The sequence below is a fragment of the Protopterus annectens genome, chromosome 13.part0 (assembly GCF_019279795.1).
Source record: "Protopterus annectens isolate FY-2018-M chromosome 13.part0, PAN1.0, whole genome shotgun sequence".
NCBI lineage: Eukaryota > Metazoa > Chordata > Ceratodontiformes > Protopteridae > Protopterus > Protopterus annectens.
Window position 1 is genome coordinate 1258458559 of NC_056747.1, and position 25634 is coordinate 1258484192.

Here is a 25634-nt window from a genome sequence, read left to right on the forward strand (position 1 = left end):
ATGTGTATGCCTTTCCACCTCTGCCTCTCCTCCCAAAGGTACTCCTAAAGGTCAGACAAGACAAGCCAAGGATGATTTTAATAGCTCCAGATTGGCCTCGGCAGCACTGGTACCCATTGCTGAGGAGTCTGGTAAGGAATCCTCCATGGCCCTTACCTTTGATTCCACACCTATTGTCTCAGAAGGACGGGCATCTACTCAATGTCAAGCTTCACTCTCTTCATCTAACAGCCTGGCATATTCTGTTTTGAACCATAGCAGGTCTCCGCTTCCTCAACAAGTTTTGAATGTGATTATGGAAGCCAGAAGACCTAGTACAAGGAAAGTGTACGCAGGAAAATGGAAGAGATTTTTATTTTGGTGTGCAGCAAAGGATTTGGATGTTTCTGAGCCAAATTTGTGTGTGGCTCTTCAATATCTTACTGAGTTATTGGACAAAGGTTTGTCTTTCTCTTCCATTAAGATTCATGCTGCAGCAATTTCAGCTCACTATGATTGTGACCCACCATTGTTTTCTCATCCTTTGTTCAAGCAATTTCTTAGAGGGGCAAAGAATATAAGACCCCAATGAGAGCTCCTACTCCTGCTTGGGACCTCAATTTTGTGTTGGAGAAACTCACTCTACAACCTTTTGAGCCTGCAGCTACTGCTGAATTGAAATATTTGTCATGGAAGACTGCTTTTTGTTAGCCATTACCTCTGCAAGAAGGGTGTCTGAATTGCAGGCCCTTATGGCGGTTGAGCCTTTCCTGATTTTTCATAAGGATAGGGTATCTTTACGTACTAATCCTTCCTTTATGCCTAAAGTGGTTTCTAGTGTGGCTTTAAACCAAACTATTCATTTGCCTACCTTTTATGCAAATCCCCAAAATAAGGGGAAAAGATTTTGCACACTTTAGATGTACACAGGCAATTACGTTATTATTTAAGCAGGACTAAGGATTTTAGGCAGTCTCAGCAGTTGTTTGTTTCTTTTGCTTTGAGTTCTCAGGGTAAGCCTGTGTCAAAACAAACTATTTCTAAGTGGATTGGGTTTTGCATTACTTTCTGTTACTCCCATCATGGCAAGGAGATTCCAGCTGGGATTAGGCCTCATTCCACTAGGGCTACTGCCACTTCAACAGCATTTCTAAGGGGTGGCAACTAAGGATATTTTGGAGGCAGCTACTTGGAGTTCAGTGCATACCTTCTCTAAGCATTACCACCTTCCTCTCTACTCTAAATCTAGGGCTGGTTTTGCCACTGCTATTTTACAGGGCATGTTGTCAGCTCCTGCTTCTTTGTGATTTGCCATCCTCCCTTACTTCTGCTTTGGGATTCTACCCAAGTGTCAGGACTGCAGCAATGTGAGATGAAGAACATAGTACAGTTTTGTACCTACCATAAATGTAGATGTTCGAAGATCCACATTGCTGCAGTCCAATTTACCCTCCCTCCTTCCCCTCTGTGTTTAGGGGTGGTTGTGTGGGTGGGATTGTACCTTTCTGACTTTGTATATATTGTACATATTTTTGGTACAGGGGTGTTTGGTGTGTTGTTGTTTTTTGGTTTGGCCTTATCTTTTTAGGGTCTTCTGACATCTGGGGCAAGAAAAGACTGAGGAAATGACGTCGGTCATGCGCATTTGTACCCTGGCGTCAGACTAATGCGCCTTGACCGACGTCAGCCTTATACTTTGGTATTCGGGCCGACTGGGACAGCGGACTACCCAAGTGTCAGAACTGCAGCAATGTGGATCTTCGAACATCTACATTTATGGTAGGTACAAAACTGTACTTTTTCTAATCTTTACTTGCTACCGCTTTGGGTTTCATGTCTGGTAGGAAAGGAGTGTAGGTGTGGAAGTCAAGTTCCACACAAGGATTCACATGAGCTCTGCCTATTCTGTCTAGGCCGAGATCACGACCATACCATTTGTATGCATCAGGCCTTTGTCCCAAAAACCCTTAGAAGCCATGTAACAGCTGTGAATTTGTACCTTGAGAGCCAAATGTCTAACCACACTGTGAATCCGTCAGAACCCTCTAAGAACCTCCAGTCAAGAAGGCCAAAAAGAGCAGGCCTGAACAGACTGCTGCGCCCACCACTCTAGCTGTACTTGTCGAGGCTAGTGAAGGCCCAGAGTCCAAGCTGGAGTCCTCAGAGCTTCCTTCGGCGGAAGGCCTAGAGGAAACTATTCCGTTGCCCGAGGGAAACTCTGGCATCTGAGTCTGTCGCCAAGGGGGAGCCTAGGCTCATTATTTCCGAGGGACTGAATGGGGGTTCTCAAATTGTAGTACATGAAGACATAGAATAGGATGTCATGGGGTACAGGGTGGCATCAGGCCCTCATTCAACACCATTTTTCACAACCTTCTCAACCAGAAGCTCATAGGAAGAGAAAACTGAAAACTTAAGCATGTTTTCCCATCTTTTGTCTTCTCTGACCGGTCTGTCAAACCACCTCCAGATTGGCAAGCCTTTACCCAAGGCCTGCTCAATGCTTTTCTGGCTTTAAATCAGGGCCTTACCCAGGCCCTTATGGCCTCACCCAGGCCCTTATGGCCTCTTCCCCCAAGGGAACAATCCCTGACTACCCCTCTGCAGAAGAGGATGAATCCCTCACCTACTCCTCACAAAGGGAACATCTCCTGGGATATGCCTCCCCAGAGGAGACCAGTGGCACAGATTCCCCAGGTAAGGATCCCTCCTTTGGTGATATCATAAAGATGCAAAATTTCTTTAAATGGGATAGCAGCCAAGTCACTGACTCAAAAAAAGATATGAATTACTTCAGTTGGAGTCTCCTAGCCCTTCTGCAGTGCCCCCTGTACACACTGCATTTCTGGATGCATACGTGGCTGCTTCTAAAAATCCTGATTCACAGCCCCCAGTCCCCAAGTGTCCAGACAGATTCCACAAGGTACCTGAGGCAGCAGCCTTTCTCTACAAGGCTCCTTCTGCAGATCCTGCAGTTATTTCTTATGACCATGGACAAAACTTCCAAATTGCTCCCCTCCACTTCTCTTCTGATAGAGCAGAAGGATGGAACACGTGGGAAAAGTTTACACTTCTGCCACCCTAGTGGCAAGAGCCATCAACTCTCAGATACACATGGCTAAATATGCCCTGGCTGTCATGGTAGATGTAACAAAACAATTGGGAGAACTACCGGATTCCCCTGCTAAGGAGAAGATCCCCCCCCCCCCCCCCCGAGTTCTTGCACCCAGGTTACAAAACATTCTATTAAATGCAGCTACAATGGTGTAGAAGCCTGTGCTAGAGTTGCTGCCTCAGGCTGTGTCATCAGGAGGTACTCATGGCTGAAACTGCAACCTCTTCCTGATGACATCAAATCCACACTCCTGGATGCACCTCTTGCCAACAGTCACCTGTTTGGTGCAGTAGCTGCTGATCTCTTCAAAGCCCGCCAATCCAAAGGGAAGGAACTGCAGGAACTAAGAGAGATCTTTGTCTCTCCATTACCTTGTTTTCAGAGAAATTACCCAAGAAAAACTTTGTGAGAACTTCTGGTAAGAGACTTCAGGCAATGCAAGCCTCCTCCCTCAGACACCCCTTTGTCCATGCGCTTCTCCCTTCTTGTTTGGAAGCAGGAGAGTGAGGAACACATGGACCCCCACCAAACCGAAGGAGCACATAAAAATATCAAGGAAATGAGAGCGCTGATATTGACCTTAGAAATTAAGGATCACTTTCTACCAGGCACTCTGAGGTGGTACACAGACAAAGTCATACCTCCTGTGCAGACTAGCACTGCAGGCTTAGGAAATTGTGCTGGAGAACTTGATCCTTCTCCAAGCAGTTTATGTCCTTTCTGCAGAAAATGTGATGGCAGATTCATTGAGCAGGACCATGACCCAGTCTTACGAATAGATGCTGAACAAGGATGCGTTTCTGCACTAGGTCCATCGTATCCCAGATCCTGATATCTTCGCCTCCCCTATGAACAGACAGCTTCCGACCTTCTGTTCAGGGAACCTCACCCAGAGGCTTTGGAAGGTGGATGCTCGCTACATTTCCTGGAAGGGGATGTACCCCTATGCACTCCCCCTTCCCTGTCATACAAAGAGTTCTGCTGAAAATTTAGAAGGAACAGCCTCAGATCTTGCTGGTGATTCCCTATTGGCCAAGGCAGCACTGGTTCCCTCTTCTGTTTCACCAAATTGCAATCACCACAAGTTACCCCAGCGAATGGACCTACTCACTCAGGACAAGGGAACGCTCCTACACCCCCAACTGTCTACACTGAACCTCACACTGTGGGTGATAGGGTACTAATTCCTTTCAGACACCTATACTCAGAGGACATGATCCAGGTTCTGCAGGAAGTCAGAAAATTGACTACAAAAAAATCCTACCTGTCAAAATAGAGATTTTTATTGTGGTGTCAAAAAAAAAAAAAAACTGCAACCACTAGGAGCAGAGCCTCTAGTGGTATTTTCTTATCTGTGACACCTTATGAAGTCTGGATTCTTTTTTCTCCGTTGTCTGCCATCTCTGCATGGTCTGCCTTTAGTTACCTCCTCTAGCTTCCAGGTTAGAAGTCACTCTTTCCGAGAGGAGCGCTTCATGTTAGACCCCCAAGGAAAGCCACCCCCCCCCTTTGGTATCTTTACTTTGTCCTTTAGAAAATGATGTTCCCACCCTTGGAGCCAGCCAAAGTCTGCTCCCTCCAACACTGCACCTGGAAGACTATATTCCTGGTGACCATCACATTAGCCAGAAGAGTGTCAACTCCAGGCCCTTATGGCAGACCCCCCCCCCCTTCCTTCACTGTCTTCCACAAGGCTAGGGTATGCTTCGTACTAACCCCTCCGTCATGCCCAAAGTGGTCAATGAGCTGTCTTTAAATCAAACTATAAATCTGCCAACTTTTTTCCTTTCTCCACAGAACAAGGCAAAGAGAGGATACTTCATTCCCTAGATGTTCCCAGACAGCTCAGGTATTGGCCAAAACCAAATCCCTACGCAAATCAGACTGACTGTTTGGCTGTTACCACCCTAGAGCCCTGAATCAACCTGTTTCCAAGCAAACCATATCTTATTGAATATCTAAAACTATTTAATGCTGTTAAACTACTCATGGTAAGTCTCTCCCTGCCCCAGTTAGGGCTCACTCTACCAGGGCAGTGTCCACTGGGCATTCCTTAAAGGATTAGACATGGCTGCTGTCCTTGAAGCAGCTACATGGTTTTCTGTTCACACTTTTCACTAGGCACTACAAACTGGACATGGTCTCTAGAACCAGGGCAGGATTTGCCAGAGCCATCCTCCCATGGGTTTGTGGAAAGTGCTTCTGGTCTGCCTCCCCTTCCTTAGGACAGGAGCGTTTGCACTCTTCCCTGATGTCATGAATACAGCAGCATATGAATAGATCGTGGTATTATTTAAGAACTTACCATAACCGTAGAGGTCTGTCTATTCCAATGTTGCAATATTCTACTAGTGGGTTTACCCTTCTTCCAATCAGGTTGTCCGGCCTCCTACCCCAGGATGATTATGTCCTCTATTTTCAGTCACTCTTGGTGTGTCTGACGTGGAGGCAGGAACGTGGGCCATAAAAGTGACGTTTGCATGCACGACCCCTCAACTTTTCAGCCGCCAGCTGTATGCCAGGTATTCCTGCTACTCGCAGACGTCTGATCCGAATCAAATCAAAGCTAAGTACCCTGTTGGGGATTTTCAGTCCTTTTTTTTGTATAGTTTATAGTCTGTTCATGTCTGGTAAGAGTAAGTGCAACTGTGGTTGCCAGATTCCCCATAAAGACACCCACGACCAGTGTCTTTTTTTCTGTTTGGGTGGGGAACACCATTATAAGAACTGCGTTATCTGCAAATAGTCCATCCCCAAGACCTTTTGTCGCAGGTTAGAGGCTTTAATCAGTGTTTAAGACAGATTGCGCTAGGTATGGAGACTGGCTCCAGTGCCCTGAATCACCAAGGAAGAGTTCCAAGTCCATGCAGCCTATTTCCACTGCACCTCCCACTGCCGCTCCTCAGCCTGTAGCCATCGTCAGCTTAATTGAGGAACCGGCATCCGCCACAGCAGACAGTGGGTACCTTACAGTAGGCCGCACAATCTAGAGCGGATTAGATGTCTGGGATGACGTACTGGCACCTGTTACTAACACCAGGGATGGAACCAATGCCTTCAATGGGTGCTTCGGACTCTACCTCCATCGTCCCACCCATTACCCGTAGGCCTTCTAAAAAGAAACAAAAGACTAGACATCTTTTTCCAGCACCTTAATCTTTACCTGATTGGCAGGCCTTTAGCCAAAGTTTATATAATGCCTTCATGGCCCTTAGGCCTTCCACTGAAGCTGTTCCTGCTGTTCCACCTATTCTATGTTTCAGGCCTTCCATCCCTGAAAGGACTGAGTGTCAGCCAGCAGAGGAGGAGTTGTCTGACTCCTCTGAGGACTCCCTGTCCTACTCTTCCCAGGTCTCATCCCCCCTGGGGTATGGATCTCCTGAGGAAACCTGCAGAGCCTGATTCTCAAGTGGAAGACTTGACCTTCAGTGACACTGTTAACTTGATGAGAGACCACTTCAAGTGGGAATGCTCAGACCTGACTGAGCAACAAAAGATTTATGATCTCATACAGATGGATTATCCTAACCCTTCGCCTATTCCACCTTTTCTCCTGCCTTCCTGGATGTGTTTGCTGCCGCATCCATTAATCCAGATTCCCAACCACCTGCTCCTCGCAGGGCGGATAGATTATACAGGGTCCCTGACTCAGACAAATTCTTGCTCAAGAGCCCTCTCACAGACCCAGCCATTATCTTCATTTCCACTCAGGGCATCCAAGCTCCTTCCTACCACCTCTGTCCTCCCTGCAGGTAAAGGACAGCAAGGCTCTGGAGAGGTGGGGAAAGAAGATTTACACCTCTGTCACCCTAGCTTTTAGGGCAACAAATTACCAGTCTCACATGGCTAAATACATCTTGCTTTGCTGGGCAGTGCCTCCAAGGAGTTTAATGACATCCCTGACTGTGTTGCTAAAGCATCCCTGCCCTTGCTAGGGCTGATCTCTCAATTGAACAAGCACTCCCTTTGGGTATATGGATATGATGCAGCTGAAGCCTCAACTAGGTCAGCTGCATCAGCATCCATGTTAAGGAGATGCTCCTCGCTGCGCCCACAGCCCCAACCTGATGACTTCAGAGCCAAGCTCCTGGACTCCCCCCTGGACCACTCTGCCATCTTTGGTGTCAGTGCCTTACCGTAAGTCTCCCCAACAAAAAGGGAAGGGAACTACAGGGCCTCCAGCATTTCCTAGTCTCTCCTATCCCTAAGTTCCAGAGGAACTGTCCAGCAGACAATTTTTAAGAAAGACCTCCAGGCCTTCAGCCCCTACCAGGTCTAGAAGACCCCCCAGAAGACAGTCGGTTCAGCCTAGGACACCTCAGCCTGCTAGCCAGAGGCCTCCCTTTCCTGACTGGGCAGGCAGTGTCTGCCTGCCACAACTCCCCCCTCCTCCTCCCTGCCTCCCTTCCTCTGTCCACCTGCCTTTCTCAGTGTCTCCCTACGTAGTCCCTAGTCACATCAGACAAGTGGTTTTGTCCATCCTGCGGGGAAGGGTTACTTTGACTTGGCTCTCCTCTCCTCCAAGACTGGCTATGCCACAGCCACCTGCATCTCAATTGCCCTTTCTCCGTCAGGTTTTAACCCTGTTGTTTCAAGGCACCATAAAATCAGTACCCCTCATTCTCAAGGGAAAGGATTCTATTCCAGAAATATTCTGGTCCCCAGGAAGGAAGGACCCTGTAGACCTATCTTAGACCTCTCCCACCTCAACCTGTTCTTAAAGGTCCCCTCCTTCAGGATGCTGACCTTACCTACACTCTTCCCTCATTCTTCCTCTGGCCTTCATGGCAACCCTGTACATAAAGGAGGCCTACCTCCACATGCCCATAAAACCTATAGTCAGGAAATCTCATTCCAAGTAGGCTCTTCTCACTTTCAGATGTTCTTCATGTTTCACTGTTGCAGTCATTACATTAGGGTAATCTTCTTGCAGGTTGTCCTGCATCGGTTGCTGTCCCTTCTTCCATGATGTTAGGGGTATAAAACATGCAGCCAACGTCATTACATCAGTCTTTCTTGCCGTGCAGTGCCCGAAGCAGAAGCAGCTCGCAAATGCCTGTCGGCAGACTCCTGAAATTTTTGTTTTCGAGTTTCAGAACCAAAGTCTTCAACTTAAAAATACCCCGTTGGGGAAACTTTTTTTTGCTCCTTACCGATGTCAGTAAAAGATAATTGCATTACTTGTGGAAAGCAAATACCTCAAAGATTTTCATTCGTACTATATTCCTTGCCTAGGCCCTGACCACGATGTGCCTTGCTGTCGGTTTTGTGCTTTGTTTAATCAGCGCACTATCCGTCTGTATATTTTTGCCTCTAAATATTTTGGTTCTTGGTTTAATTATCCAGCAATGTCGTCTGTTAGCCGTCCGACTACCTGGATTCCGAAGAGAGAGACAGGCCGCCGAGGTCCAAAACTGCCGACTACGCTTATCCTAAACCAGCCGCCAGTTCGCTGGTACTCAGTGAGGTGCTTTCGCAGCCCCTGATACCAGCTACTTCTTTTTCACAAGCCTCTACGGAGACCCATTCGGAGTCCGGTATGCCACGAGAGATACTTCAACTATGGAACCCATGGACGTCTCTACCTTGGATGGGTCCACAGCCGCTGTGCAGGCACCAGCTTCTGAGGGTTTATTCAGGCCTACGGACTTGCATATTAAATCGACACCTCCTTCATTACTAAGGCCTAAATCTTGATCCATGTGTAAAAAAACTGACGCCCAGGCCACATGCTCAGGCCCCTATGCCGAAAAAACAAATGATAAAAATGGCTGAAGATCTAATTAATAACTCTATTCAGGGGTAGTCAACCCCCCCCCCCCTCTAAGAGGCCTAGGGCTGAGCTTGATTATGAATCTTCTGATCAGGATTCTGTTTCTTCTGATGACCTGGATTTGTCCTTATCTACTTATGAGGATTCTGATGCAGAGGATTCTATTCCCTCTGCTTCCCCTCCTGAGGATTTTTCTTTTGGGGAAACTTTACATACTTTAAGGGAGCATTTTCACTGGGAAAGCCAGGAATTTTCTGATTCAAAAAAGAGGCTTAAGGATTTCCTCCTACCTCAGCATAGGCCTTTGGCTATACCTCCTGTACTAGACATTGTTGACGCTTTCTCAGAATCCAGTTTGGCCCCTGATTCAATGCCTCCTGCTCCTAGTAAACCTGATAAATACTACAGGGTTCCTGAGTCCCACAAGTTCCTTTTCAAAAATCCTTTTGCAGATCCAGAGACACTTTCTCACGAGCCCAAGGGCATTAAGGCTTCTACTGCTAAACATCCTACCCCTTCTGATAGAGACTCCAGGGAGCTGGATAGATGGGGTAAATAGGTTTATATTTCTGCAACCTTAGCAATCCGAACTTTAAACTGCCAATTTCATATGTGAAAATATCAGCAACATGTCATTGGACTGCTTAAACAGAAAATGATGTTGATTTCTGTGTGGAAAATATTACAGGACTTCATGCATTCTGCTGAACAAGCTGGAAAACATACTTTGCAATGTGGTTTTGAGTCTTTAGAGGTCTCTTGCAGGGCTGCTTGTTACTGTGTCTGTGCTTAGAAGGCATGCTTGGCTTAAGGAGCAATCTTTGCCTGATCATGTTAAAGCTAAATTGTTGGTTGCTCCTTTAAATCAGGACCGCCTGTTTGGAAACCAGGCTGAAAAAGTTTTTTAAAAGATGGAAGATAAAGCTAAATCTGTGCAAACTGTTAGATTTTTTTTACAAGTGCAACCTCCTAGATTTAGTAGGCACTGGCCTACTAACAATTAGTCCATTCCAGTTCCTTCCAGGTCTTCTCAAGCCAAACCCAGACAGCAAACACCCCAAGTTTCAGTCCCAGGTGACTTTCAGAACTAAGCTGTGGGGGCCTCCACTTCCAAATCTGGAAATAACAAGACACCCCCTATGGTAAACCATCTCAATGACTTCCTTTTAAAATTCCCAAGCACTTATCTTTTGAACGCCCCTTTGGGGGGGGGGGGGTTGCTCTTCATGCAAAGAACTGAAAACTTATAACCCAGGACAAATGGGTTTTAAATATAGTGGCCCAGGAATGCAGATTTCATTTCCAAACGTTGCCAGCACCAAATGTGTGGCAAGACCTGCCCCCAAATCAGTGGGCAGAGGCTCAAAAACAAGTACTTTCCCTCTTAAGCATGGGAGCTATTCACCTGGTACCAGAAGAAGAAAAGGGACAAGGTTTCTACTCCAGACTTTTTCTGGTACCCAGTAAAGACAAATCATGGCGTCCAATCCTGGACTTGTCTACTCTAAGCACCTTTCTGGAGATTCCAAAATTCAAGATGCTGACTCCTCAATTACTTCCTATGCTTGGCAGAGATGCCTGGTTGGCAACACTAGATTTAAAAGAAGCATACCTGCACATCCCAATCAGGGAATCTTGCAGAAGGTACCTACACTTCAAAGCAGGCTACACGCATTCAGCTCTCTGCACTGCCCTTTGGCTGGTCTACTGTGTCCAGGGTATTCACAAAGTGCCTGGCTCCAGTTATTACGTTTTGCAGGCAAAGAAGTATTCAAATATATACCCATACCTGGACGATTGTCTAATTCAGGCAGAAAGCCAGGGCATAGTTTTGAATCTGGCGTTTGTAAAAAGGGTTCTAACTTGTCTGGGGTACACCATAAACCAAAAGAAATCACAACTGGTACCCTGTCAACAAATTACATTCCTGGGAGCAAGCTTGAATACAACTTCCCAGATGGCTTACCTCACGCCAGAATAGCAAATTCATTTGGTAACCTATTTCAAACAAGTGGCCACAAAACCATATCTGCAAGACAAATACTGCAAGCCTTGGGGTTCATGGCCTCCTGCATTCTTTTAATTCCATATGCAAGACTGCATATGAGGAAACTAGTGGTATCTAAAAAGCCTATGGAGTCAACACTCTCACAGCCTAGAAACAATTCCTGTCATACCTTGCCTACGCCTAGAGTACCTCTGGTGGGCAGAGGCCTGCCACCAAAACAAGGGATTACCATTCACACTACCCCCTGCTGTCCAACCTCTAACAGATGCCTGAGACTATGCATGGGAGGCTCACCTGGCAGGGAAGTGCATTCAGGGCAAATGGAACCCAAGTCAAATGCACCTACATATCAATCAAAAAGAAATGTTAGCTGTACAGAATGCTCTGACGGCCTTCAAGGACTACATTCTTCCAGGACAACGAATGGTAAAGACGGCCAACACCACTGTTATGTGGTACATACATAAGCAGGGGGGTACACATTCCTACCCCTTTTGCAGACTAGCCATGGCATTGTGGAACACAGCCCTGAGCTACCAAGTGAACCAACAAGCTTAATTCCTGCCAGGAAAATTAAATACACTGGCAGACGGACTAAGCAGAAACCTCATGGACCGACACAAGTGGAAACTGGAACCAAGGATGTTGACAAGCGAATGGGGGGAGCCCCAGACATAGATCTATTTGCCTCCTCCCAGAACTACCAGTTGGACAAGCTTTGCACTAGGGCTCCCCACAAACAAGCCCAGAAAGTGGATGCTCTGTCCTTCCGCTGGAAAAACCTATCAGTCTACGCTTTCCCCCCGTTGCCTCTGCTCTCCAAAGTTCTACTAAAAGTCAAACGGGACAAACCAAAGATGATCTTGATTGCTCCAGACTGGCCGCACCAACACTGCTACCCCCTCCTGCGCAGTGTCGCAGGTATCTCCATGGCACCTGCGTCAGACCCCTTCCCTGCTGTCTCAGCAGGAGAACCAAATTCTGCACCCTCAGCTTCCAACATTGAACCTTGCAGCCTGGCTAATCACTTACATTCACCCTTATCCCTTAGCAAACCTGTGATGGATGTCCCCTTAGAGGCAAGGAGGCCTAGTACTAGAAAATCTTATTCTGAAAAATGGAAAGGATTCTGTGCCTGGAACCAATCTCAAGGGATGAGCACAGCAGCGCCCAATTTACCTCAGATTTTGCAGTACTTAACTGAGATGCTTCACAGGGGCCCGTCTTTTTCCTCCATTAAAGTCCACACCTCTGCCATTTCAGCTCATTATAACACAGAACCTCCCCTCTTCTCTCATCCTCTGCTTAAGCAGTACCTCAGAAGGGCCAAAAACTTGAGACCACCCAGGAGAGCTCCAACCCCTGTCTTGGACCTTAACTTTGTATTGGAGAAACTCGCTCTACCTCCTTTCGAGACAGCTGCTACTGCAGACTTAAAATTTCTTTCTAGGAAAACAGCTTTCCTTTTAGCAATCACTTCAGCTAGAAGGATATCTGAATTGCAGGCCCTTATGGCAGTGGAGCCTTTAATCATCTTTCATGCGGACAGGGTGTCACTCAGGACCAATCAATCCTTCGTGCCCAAGGTGGTATCCAGTGTGGCTCTTAATCATTACATTCATTTGCCAACCTTCTTTCCCAATCCACCGATTAAAGGGGAATGGATTCTGCATTTCTTGGATGTGCACAGACAACTTAGATTCTACTTGGACAGGACTAAATCTCAAGAAAATCTGAACTGCTGGTAGCATTTGATGCAGGGGCAGAGGAGAAGGCTATTTCAAAACAAACCATTTCTAAATGGATAAGCCATTGCATTCATTTCTGCTATAAGCACCATGGAAAACCTATCCCACAGGGGATCAGATCTCACTCCAGGGCTGCATCTACTTCTGCAGCCTTTCTCAGAGGTGTTCCTACTAGGGACATCCTAGAAGCTGCTACCTGGAGTTCTGTACATACTTTCACCAAGCATTATCAGTTGTCAATTTTCTATAAATCCAGAGCTGGCTTTGCCACTGCTGTCTTGCAGGGCCTTATAGCTGGCCCTAATGCTATATAAACTCCTCCCAACTATAGCTTTGGAAATCTACCCAAATGTAATGACTGAAACAGTGGAACACGAAGAACATAGTACATTTGTGTACACTTACCATAAATGTAGATGTTTGTATATTCACTGTTGCAGTCCTGGTTACCCTCCCTCCAGTCCCCTAACTTCTGGCTATACCTCTACTTTCCTTTACTATGCTTAAAAGCCTTTTTGGTGTATTTGCTTTTTGTTAGAGGTATACCTGTGTGTTTTTATTTGCTCCCCATTTCGGGGGGGGGGGCACCTGACATCTGGGGCAAGAAAAACTGATGTAATGGCATCTGCTGCATGTTTTATACCCCTGACATCATGGAAGAAGGGACAGCAACAGACGCAGGACCCAAGACTTTGTTAATCAGGCCGACTTGAGTGCAACCTGCGAGGAGATTACCCTAATGTAATGACTGCAACAGTGAATACACTCTAACATCTACATTTATGATGTGTACACAACTGTACTTTCTGTACCTTGCCTTTTGCGCTCTCCACTGCCCCAAGGGTATTCACAAAATGTCTGGCTCCAGTGATTGCCTACTGTTGGACCACGGGGATACAAATATTCCCATACCTAGACGACCTCTTAGTTCAGGCAGCAGCGAAACCCTCTTGTCGTATGAAAGACCTGCTGCTGTGCTACAGTCTCTAGGGTTCCTGATAAATTTCCCAAAAGATCAACTCGATCCGGCACAGGACATTGTCGTCTTGGGGTGCAGAATCAAGGACAGACCTCCTGATGGCCTCCCCTCCAGGGGAAAAGGTAATCTCTTTACCACCACCTTCTCTGTCCTTTATTCATCAGAACTGTCAGAGAATTCCAATGACTACTGGGGTACATGGCAGCCACTCTCCCCATGCTACCTTTAGCGAGGTTACACATGAGGAAATTTCAATGGTACCTTTGCTCAGTGTGGACCCAGCACTCCCACCCCCTCGAGTTCAGGGTCCCACACCTCCCTTGTCTCTACCAAAAATTGAAATGGTGGCTAGTTCAGGTAGCACAGAATCCGGAACTACCCCTACAAATGCCTCCCTCCTCCCAGACCATGCACACAGATGCTTCCAATCTAGGCTGGGAGGCAACTCTGCGTCCAAGGATAGTGCAAGGTTTGTGGACAGACACGAGTACATAAATGTGAGAGAAATGAGAGCAATTCTCCTCGCCCTGCAGGCCTTCCAACCCTACCTCCAGCAGGGTTTCCTAAATGGCTTCACAGACACCACAGTCGTGTACCTCTGCAAGGAAGGAGGGACCAAGTCCCTACCTCCTATGCAGAGTAGCTCTACAGGTATGGGAGCTGGCTACCTCTCAAGGAATCTCCCCCCAGGCAGCCTTCATCCTATTCCAGCACAACTCACAGGCAGATTCACTAAGCAGAACCATATCAGACAGCCATGAATGGATGCAGTCAAGAGATGTTTCTAAATCTGGTCCACAGGTGAGGTATTCCACAAATGGACCTGTTTGCCTCCTCTACAAACAGGCAACTCCAGAGCTATCGCTCCAGGATACATGACCCCAAGGCATTACAGATGCCTTCTCAATATCTTGGAAGGGGAGATTCCTATATGCATTTCCCCCTTCCCATGGAGTCCTACTGAAAATTCAGCATGTCTCACCAAATATCTTGCTGGTGACTCCTACTGGCCAAGGCAGCACTGGCTTCCTCTACTTCATCTGTCCAAGGGCAATCACTGCAAGTTTGGACCTACCCACACAGCACAAGGGGACACAGATACACCCACAGTGGCAGTCTCTGCACCTCACCCTGTGGTGGATAGGATTCTGATCCCTTTCAGACACCTGTACATTGGGATGTGCTTTAAGTCCTGCAGGAGGCCAGGAAACCCAACACAAGAAAATCCTATATCTCCAAATGGAAAAGGTTTTCTATCTGGTGTCATAAGACTGATGGATCCGTTGGACAGTAATTTTCCCCTGATTCTGTCTTACCTGTGTGAACTCTTAGTTAGGTTTATCCTGCTCTCCCCTAAAGGCACACCTGTCTGTCATCTCTGCCTGCCTGCCTATGGACCCTCTGCTGGCATCCAGACTCCTAGCCAAACTTTTCCTCAAGGGTGTTCTGCTCCTAAGACCGCACAGGAAACCAGCTCCCCCTCCCTGGGATCTCAATTGTGTTATAAAAACTCACTCTGGCGCCCTTTGAACCAGCTGACAAGGCCCCCATAAAGTTTTGCACATGGAAAACTATACTGCTAGTAGCTTTGACCTCGGCCGGAAGGGTCTCAGAGCTTCAAGCCCTTACTCCCCCATTTCTGTTTTTTCATATGGACAGGTTCGCCCTTAGGACAAACCCTTCACTCCTAAGGTGGTTAACGACCTTTCCTTGAATCAGGCTATCCACCTGGCTACCTTCTTTTCTAACCCTCAGGGAGATGGTGAGAGGGGTCATTCATTCCCTAGATGTGCACAGACAGCTCAGATTTGCATAAAACCAGACCTTTTCACAAATCAGGCCAACTGTTTCTCTCCTTTCACCCCAGGGCTCTGGGGAAAGCGGTGGGCAAGCAGACAATTTCATCCTGCATTTCCAGGGCTATTTCCTTCTGCTACTCACACCGCGGGAAGACCTTGCTAAGCAATGTCAGGGCCCATTCCACAAGAGCTATGGCCTTTTCTGGAGCCTTCTTTAAAGGCCTAGACGCAATTTCCATTTTGGAGGCAGCTACCTGGTCCTCTGTACACACCTTCACCAGACACTACAAATTGGACCACATCTCCAAGGCCAGGGCTGTCCTGCATGGATTCCTGGAGTCCTCTTCCAGGCCACCTCCCAGTCACTGAGCATTGGTACACACCCACTAGTAGAATACTGCAACATTGGAATAGGAGGACTTAGGAAGTTTGTGTAAAATCTTGTCATAACCATAGATGTCCTTCTCTTACTTGTTGCAGTATTCCTTCTCCCTCATACTCTTGCACTTGCTCTCCTCTGCTTCTGGACAGGCTATGCCCTTCAGAACTAGCTCTGTCTGGGGCTGCTGTGCATGCCAATGTCACTTTTATGGCCCACGTTCCTGCCTCTGCATCAGAAGCCCGACACACCAAGAGACTGAAAATCTTTGGAAAACTGGTAGGACAACCTGATCCGGAAGAAGGGTAAACCCACTAGTAGAATACTGCAACATGGAAGAGAAGGGCATCTATGGTTATGGTAAGATTTTATGCAACTTTCCGATGTCCTTCTCTTTTATATACTGTTGAATAGTTTCCCACCCAGCCTTCCCTCTCTCACTTGCCTGATGACACATGGAGTACCCACTCACGAGTCGCCGACTTGGCGGCATTCAGTTCTGAGATGGATGCATGCTGACGTCAGCTTTATACCAGACATCCATTTACAACTGAAGTCAGAGGTGCAGGACGTCACGCACACCCTAGTAGTATTTAATTTTTGTATAACTGCCAGGTATTGAGTTCACCAGAGCAAATTTCCTGATGTCATGAATACAGCGGCATATAGAAGAGAAGGGCATCTAAGGGTATGGTAAGCTCTTACACAACAGTACTTCAGAAAGTGGCCTGGTGCAAGTCAAAAGTGATTCTCATTGCCTTTTGGACCCAACAGGTTATGGTTCCTCTTCCTTTAGCCTCACCTAGTGTACCCACCCTGGGTGCAGGATCCCCTTCTGGATCTGATTTCATCCCTTTAGCAAGACTCTTCCTGACATAAAATCCCTCAGTCTGACCACTTAGTTTCTCCACTCTGTTGATGGCCAGAAATGCCAGGCATGCATTCATGTTTGTACAGATTTTCAGTTGTTCACAGAAATCCTCCACTAGGAAGACAGATGTGGAAGAGGTTCACTCTGAACTAATTCTAGAGGTTTGGGTTTGTTCTTTGTATCTGTGCCATCTGTTAAATTTCCTGGTGTTTTTTTTTTTTCCATTCAGGAGCTAGTTGTTTTGCAGTTAAAGTACAGTTAGCCAACATTTCTAGTTGTCGTGAAAGAGCAGCATACCTTAATTACTTAAAGCCCTTGAGGTGTCGTCCTGTTGCATCCTCTGAAGGGACCCTGTGCCTCCTTAAGATCAATATTTTTAGAGCCTAAGATGCCTTTTAAACCAACAGCTTTGTCAGATGTAAAATTTCTGTCTTAGGAAAATGTTTGATGGCTATTGTATTAGCCATTCGAATTTGAAAGCCTTGTACAAGCTGTTTTTAGGATAGGATTCCACTAAAGACTGTCTTTGTTCCCAAGATTGCTTCATAGACTTAAGGTGATACATGCGCAGTTTTTCTTTCCAACTTGTTCTGATAAAGTAGAATGTCTTTATTCTTTGGATGTTTACTGTGATCATCTTTTTGACTGCTTTTTAAGGTGAAATTGGCTTCTAACAGTTGCTGTGTGCAGGTGACCATCTGATTGAATCGCCTTTTGTTCACAGAGCTAAGGGACTGTGAATACCCTCCAAACTGAAAGTGCATTCTGCTACTGTAATTGCAGCCTCTGCAGTTTTCTTTAAATGAATTTCCATAGATTACATCTTCACAGCAGCTACATGGTTCACAGTTCATGCCTTTTGACTTCATTGCAAATCTCGACATGCGATCCAGGTCCAGATTTTTTTTTGGTTCTGGAATATTCTTCCGTAGTGCTTCCCTGTGGTTTGGGGACTGAAATATACAACCAATACAAAAGTTATGTACGTAGCCGAACTATAGATCGGTTTTAATTCATTCTCAACATACTGGCCTCCAAGCCTATCCAGATTCACTCTTTTACAACTATTGCTAGACAACACTGGAGCTTCCTGGTGCCTTTCTTGGTTGCAACCCTTTCTGTTTGCTCTTTGGCAAAGTTCTGTAATAAGCGGTATTTTCTGTCCATTTTAGAGTTCAGAAACATGCTTGGGGGATAGTCTAAGGGGCAGCATGCTTGTTGGTGCATTATAAGAGGGGAGGAGTTTGAGCCTTGAAACCAAAATCTGAATTCCTGGTCTTGTGTCCATTTAGATCTGATATATACGTTTGTTGAGACTGGCAGAAGACAACCTGGATCTGTCATTCTGGAAAGTGCAGAGCTTTTGTTTAGAACACACAGGAAGTTAGAAGTTGTGAACAGATGAAAGAAAAGGAGGAAAAAGTTTAAATGGGGAGAAATTGGGAAAAAAGTGAGGGAACATAGTGAAGTAGATCACGTCACTGAGGAAGCAGGACTACGATAAAAATGTACATAAATTATACGTGTGTTGTGGGTGGGTATGCATGTGTGTATATGTAAGTATGTATATATATATATATATATGTGTGTGTGTGTATATATATATATATATATATATATATATATGTGTGTGTGTGTCTATATATATATATAGTGAAGGTGGGGGGTTGACTACTTGACTACCCTGGAGATGTGTGTACAAAGCCCTTCAGTCAGATGTTAGTTGAAATTTAAAATCTTTAAAGGAGTTTAGTTGAAGAGGCTAGGATGGCATACCGAGTATAGAGTTGGCAGCAGAATTCAGGTTTCAGAATGGCAAGTTGAAATTTGAAGACTGTAGGATAGTGGTAAGTTGCATTGTGTAGAGATAGGTGTATTTTTCAGGGTAGCAAGTTTATAAACTAATAGTTGGGATTATGAAAGTAAGGCAGTTTAACTGTTTCAGTGAAATGCAGTCGTGTAATCTGTTTCCTGCAGATGTTGCCACTTTGTGACAGCATTGCTTTGGTTGGGCTGTATGTTATGAGCTTTGTTGAATGAGTAGTAAAGTGGAGAGTAAATAAGTTGATGTCCTTCAAGGATGCATCTGCAGTCATAACATATGGGTTGTCCTGCCTCAGGCAGCCCTTCGGTCGGCCGGATTCCAAAGTCTGGGTCTGGCCTCGGCTGATGTCGCACTTTCCCCGACGTCAGAGCTTCTGGGGTATAAAGGCATCAGCCGACGCCATTTTCCTCAGTCTTTCTTGCTGCGCGGTGCCCGAAGCAGAAGCTGTTCGCAAGTGCCGGTCGGTCAGATCCAGAGATTTCAGCTACCGAAGACTTCTAAAACAGCTAAGTACCCCGTTGGACTCTTTCTTGCCTCAGCCGATGTCAGACAAAGTAAATTGTTTAACTTGTGGGAAACAAATACCTCATAAGGATTTCCATTCTTACTGCCTTCCTTGCTTAGGCCCAGACCACGACGTATCAGCTTGTTTAGCCTGTGCCTCCTTCAACCGACGGACTCTTAGACGTCGGTCGGAGTTTGCAGAAGAGTTTTTAGGATCCGCTTTTGCATATAAAATGCCGTCGGAGACTCCGACTACACATTTAGCCAAAAAACGCAAGGAAAAGGACCGATACTCGCGGCCCGCAGTTTCGGCTGAAACCACGGTTAGGCCTACCGCGAGCGTCTCTGTTTCGGCTGAAACAGAGTCCTCGGTTCTTACTTCTACCGAAATCATACCTCCGACAACCGAGGCCAGAGAGGCCCCGGCTGAGTCGGCTACAGAAATCCCTACCGAAGAAGCAAGCGCACAAGATTTGTCCGACACCATTCCATTGGACATTTCTACTCCTGCACGTGGGGCAGCTAGGCCCCCTGCTTTTATGTCTTTTAAGGCTTTCTCCAGGGCTAAAACAGCTAAAATTTCAAAAGCTTTACCTGCAAAATCTACTTCTCAGAGACCTTCCTCAAGTTCTCAGATTCTCAGCCTTGCTGAGGACCTTATATCTCTGATTAGGGGTTCCCAACCTCACCCAGACAGGGACTCCCTACCTTCTCCTGACAAAAGGCCTAGGACTGAACCCCCTGAACCTCTCTCCTCTGATTACTCCTCGGATGGATCTGATTTATCAGACCATCAGGAAGGGCCATGCTCACCTTATGAGGATTCAGATGCAGAAGACTCTATTCCTTCTGCCTCCCCTCCAGAAGAATTTTCCTTTGGGGACACTTTGCACTCAATGAGGGGACACTTTCAATGGCAGGGTCAGGATTTCTCTGATTCTAGAAAAAGACTAAGGACCTTTTTACACTTGCCACAGCTTAGGCCTTTACCATACCACCTGTGCTAACTGTAGTTGATAATGCATATAATGATGTCAGTTCTGCCCCTGATTCTCTTCCCCCGGCCCCTGCCAAACCTGACGGATATTACAGGGTCCCGGATTCTCACTTCCACTTGTATAAAGCCCATGCTGCAGACCCAGAAACTATTTCTCAGGGCCCAAAAGGTGTTGCAGCTGCCACTGCCAAAACCCCCTACCCTCTGAAAGAGAGTCAAGAGCATTAGAGAGATGGGGAAAAAAGGTTTATACATCTGCTACTCTTTCTGCCAGGGCATTAAACTGTCAATTCCATATGATACAGTACCAGGAATATTTGTTAGATCAGCTGAATAAAAAGCTTTCTTCTCCTGAACCTTTAGACCGCAAGTCCCTTCAGGATTTGGTACACAACTCTCAGCAGGTCAGTAATCATTTCTTAAAATGTGGCTATGATGCACTGGAGGCTTCATTTAGATCAGCTATGACTGGGGCAGTAATTTGAAGGCATGCCTGGCTAAAAGAGCAATCCTTGCCAGACCATGTCAAGGCTAAACTCCTAGATGCTCCAATGGAGAAACAAAGTTTATTTGGCTCCCCTGCACAGGAGATTCTGAAGAAAGTGGAAGAAAAAGCTAAATCTGTGCAAACAGTAAAGGATTTTCTGCAGGTCCAACCTCCAAGGTTCAGCAGAAACTGGCCTTCAAAGAATTGGTCCTTCCCAGAAACCTCCAGAGCACAGAGGGGCAGGAATAGACGCCCAAGAGGCAGAGGTCAATCAAAGGGTGCCTACAAGGGGTTGTCAGTGGCAACCTGCCAACCAGAGGAGTACTGTCGCAACTGCAACTACAACCACTTCCATAGGACAGACACAATGACTTGACTCTGATTCCGCCTACCAGGGAACAACTGGAAGCACCCTTGGGCGGAAAGTTGGCTTTATTCTCGAAAAACTGGCATTGCATTACAAAAGACAAATGGACATTGCAAACAATAGACAAAGGATACAGGTTTCACTTCCACACTTTACCAAGAAGGAGCGGAATGCCAAACCTTCCACCAAACCAGAAGCCAGAGGCTTTAAGACAAATCAACAATTTACTTCAGATGAAAGCAATAGAAAGGGTACCATCTATGGAACAAGGCCAAGGATTTTACTCCAGACTATTCCTTGTACCAAGAAAAGAAACCCAATGGAGGCCTATTCTCGACTTGTCCGCACTAAACACATATCTCATTGTGCCAAAATTCAAGATGCTGACCCTACAGCAACTTCTTCCCATGTTGGGCAAGGAGTCTTGGCTGGTGACTCTAGATCTCAAGGAGGCATACCTGCACGTCCCTATACGACCAGATTGCAGAAGACACCTCAGATTTCTTGCAGGATCAGAGCATTATCAATTCTCAGCATTGCCCTTTGGCTTACCTACTGCGCCCAGAGTATTCACGAAATGCCTGGCATCAGTAATTGCACATTGCAGGCTTCAGGGAATTCAAATCTACCCCTACATGGACGACTGCCTAATACAAGCGGACAACAAGACAAAACTAATAAAGGATTTGGCCTATGTCATACACCTGTTACAGGCCTTGGGATACACAGTCAACATCCAGAAGTCAAGACTAGTGCCATCCCAAAGGATAACATTTTTGGGTGCGGATCTGGACACCAACTCAGATGGCTTTTCTCACAGAAGAAAAACAAAAGCAACTCCCAGTCTACTTCATGGCTTTGACAAGACAAACTCAGCTTACTGCAAGGAAAGTCCTGCAGGCTCTGGGTTACATGGCATCCTGCATAATCTTGATCCCACATGCCAGGCTGCATATGAGGAAATTACAATGGTACCTAAGGAATGTATGGTCTCAACACAGGCACAGTCTAAAAACCATGATTCCAATCATTCCATGCCTGAAAAAGGAATTCCTGTGGTTGGCTCAGGCCTGCCGGTCCCAACAGAGGGTTGCCTTTCAACAAACCACAACCAAGGCAGACCATCACCATGGACGCCTCAGACCTAGGATGGGGAGCACACATGGACGACAAGTGTATCCAAGGCCTATGGTCTCTAGACCAGCTGAATTTGCACATAAACCTAAAGGAGATGCTGGCAGTGAAGCATGCAATCGAGGCATTCAAATCATTCCTCCAGCAAGGACATCTGCTGATAAGGACAGACAATACCACAGTCATGTGGTACATAACCAAACGGGGAGGCACGCATTCCTACCCTCTATGCCGGATGGCAATGGATCTGTGGAACCTAGGCCTAAATCTCAACATCCAACTGCAGGCCAAATTCGTACCAGGAAAAGAGAATTCAATAGCAGACAGCTTAAGCAGAACTACCACGGATGCTCACGAATGGATGCTGCATCCAGACATCTTCAAAATCATAACAAACAAATGGGGAATGCCAGAGATAGACCTGTTCACCTCCCCACTCAACCACCAACTGAAGAAATTCTGCTCAAGAGTATACCAACAACAAGCCTGGAGGGTGGACTCCCTCTCTTTCAGCTGGAATGCCCTAACAGTGTATGCTTTTCCACCTCTCCCATTGATGCACAAAGTTCTACTGAAGATCAGGGAGGAACCGCCAAAGGTGATACTAATAGCTCCAGACTGGCCAAGGCAACATTGGTATCCGCTACTGAGAAGCATGTCTCGGACGGACTCATGGCCTCTACCCCTATGGCCTCTACTTCTAACGCAGAACAACTTCAAGACCCTGCATCCAAGCTTGAAAACACTGCAGCTGACTGCCTGGAAAATTTCTTAAAACAAAACCAAACTGTCTTATCTCAGAGGGTCAAGGACATTATCCTGGAGGCTCGCAGACCCTCCACAAGAAAGACATACTCAGCTAAATGGAAGAGATTCCTCGTTTGGAGCGCATCTGGCAAACCTAGCACACATCCTAGAATACTTAGCAGAACTGTTCCACAATGGCCTGTCCTATTCTTCCATTAAGATTCATGCTTCAGCAATTTCAGCAGAGTACAACATAGACCCTCCTATCTTCTCTCACCCTCTCCTCAGACAATTTTTAAGAGGGATCAAAAATGTAAAACCTCCAAGGAAACCCCCTCTGCCTACATGGGATCTCAATTTTGTGCTGGAAAAATTAACATTACCCCCTTTTGAACCAGCAGCATCAGCAGACTTGCAGTTCTTATCTTGGAAAACTGCTTTCCTTCTAGCAATCACTTCAGCAAGAAGAGTATCAGAGTTACAGGCACTAATGGCAGTGCAGCCTTTCCTTATTTTTCACCAGGATAGAGTGTCTCTGAGAACCAATCCTACTTTCATGCCAAAGGTGGTATCCAGGGTATCCTTGAACCAAGCTATTCATTTGCCTACGTTCTTCCCTAACCCACAGAACAAGGGGGAAAAACTATTGCACACCTTGGATGTACACAGACAACTACGCTACTATCTGGACAGAACTAAAACCAGCAGAAAAACTGACCAACTTTTTGTAGCATATGCAACTGGAGTGCAAGGAAAAGCTATTTCCAAACAGACAATTTCAAAATGGATAGGAAATTGCATTCGTTTCTGCTACTCTTTTCATGGAAAGACAACTCCTGAAAATATCAGGCCTCACTCCACAAGAGTCACAGCCACCACTACAGCTTTCCTACGAGGGGTGGCTACCAAGGACATTTTAGAAGCTGCTACTTGGAGCTCCGTGCATACATTTGCCAAGCATTACAATCTACCTTTATACTCCAGATCCCGAGCAGGTTTTGCTACTGCAGTTTTACAGGGGATCTTAACTACACCATCCTTATCTTAGTACCTCCTCCCCCAGTTTGGCTATGGTATTCTACCCATATGTTATGACTGCAGATGCATCCTTGAAGGACATAGTACAGTTTTGTACCTACCATAAATGTAGATGTCCGATAGGTATGCATCTGCGGTCAGGATTACCCACCCTCCTTCCCCTCTGTGGTATTCCTAGGGTGCTTACCCCTCTTTCAGCTAGCTGGGGGAATCTATTATGGTGTATTTGTTTGTATGTATATCTGTGTATATATATATATATATATATATATATATATATATATATATATATATATATAGTTTGCTACTGTTTGGAATTTTTAACATTTATCCAAATTTAGCCTTCCTAGAGGGCACCTGGCATCTGGGGCACGAAACACTGAGGAAAATGGCGTCAGCTGATGCCTTTATACCCCAGAAGCTCTGACGTCGGGGAAAGTGTGACATCAGCCAAGGCTAGACCCAGACTTTGGAATCCGGCCGACCGAAGGGCTGCCCTGAGGCAGGACAACCCATATGTTATGACTGCAGATGCATACCTATCGGACATCTACATTTATGTTAGGTACAAAACTGTACTTTTTAGTTCATAGTTTTAGTACTAAGCTAACTGCCCTTGCAAGCCATTTTAAGCTTAGCCAATTATCACTTGTGAGAGACTAACCCGGCACCTTGTGTTTATAAGGCAAACACCTTAGCCATTAAGCCATCCTCCCAACCCCTTAAGGACAATATTCTGGCAGATTCAGTGAGGTCATTCTATATATGGAACTTGGTTTCTAGTGAAATTAGTTAACTTGTGGGTGAAGGTTGAGTTATGTTATTGGTCACACCCAGTAGCTTGTGTGTAACCACTTGTCTTTTGGGGGTTTGAGGAGTTGAGCAGTCCAGCCCAAGATTCAATAGGGTTGTTAGTGTTGGGTCTTGCCTGCACAGATTGTTTAATCATTGACAGATGTTTCTTTTCCTGTGTTGCACTATTCATACTGTTGGATTTCCAGCCCCCAGGCAACCCAAGGCGTGATCTATTTACCAATCCTTGCTAAAGACCTTGCGTAGCTGTCTGCCCATGTTAAATCTGTTTTTAGAGAACCAAAGCCTTAAACACCTCATGCTTAGGCTGGATCCCCAAGATGTTCATCGTGCATACAGCTGCAGTTATCACAGATGGGTTCTCTGCCGTCAGGCGGGTCCTCGGTCGGCTGAATTCCAAAGTCTAGGTCCGGCGTCTGTTGTTGTCGCCTTCTTTCCTGACGTCAGTGCGACGGGTATATAAGACACAGCCGACGCCATTTTCTTCAGTCTTTTTTTGCCGCGCGGTGCCTGAAGCAGAAGCAGTTTGCAAGTGCCGGTCGGACAGCTCCTGAATTTACAAAAAATTGGAAACCGAAGTCTTCTTTAAAGCTAAGTACCGCGTTCGGGAAACTTTTCTTGCCTCAGACCGATGTCAGACAAAGTTAACAATTGTATTTCTTGTGGGAAGCAAATACCGCATAAGGATTTCCATTCCCTCTGCATACCTTGTTTAGGCCCAGACCACGACGTCTTGGGCTGTCGCTTTTGCGCTACTTTCAATAAACGCACTATTAAGCGTCGGGCGGAGTTCGCCAAACACTTTTGGTAAAGCCTTTGATTATAAAATGTCGTCTGAGACTCCGATTACCGTTTTGTCCAAAAACCGCAAGGACTGACACGCGAGGTCCGCGGTCTCCACCGACACCATGCCAAAACCGGCTACACGTGGTCCAGTTCTCAGCGAGAAGCCTATGCAGCCCCTGACTACTGACGACACTTCTTTGGCAGTGTCTTCTGTAACCGAGACCGCAGGTACCTCGGCCCATACCCAGACTACAACCACCGAAGCCACTGTGAGTGTTGAGCCTC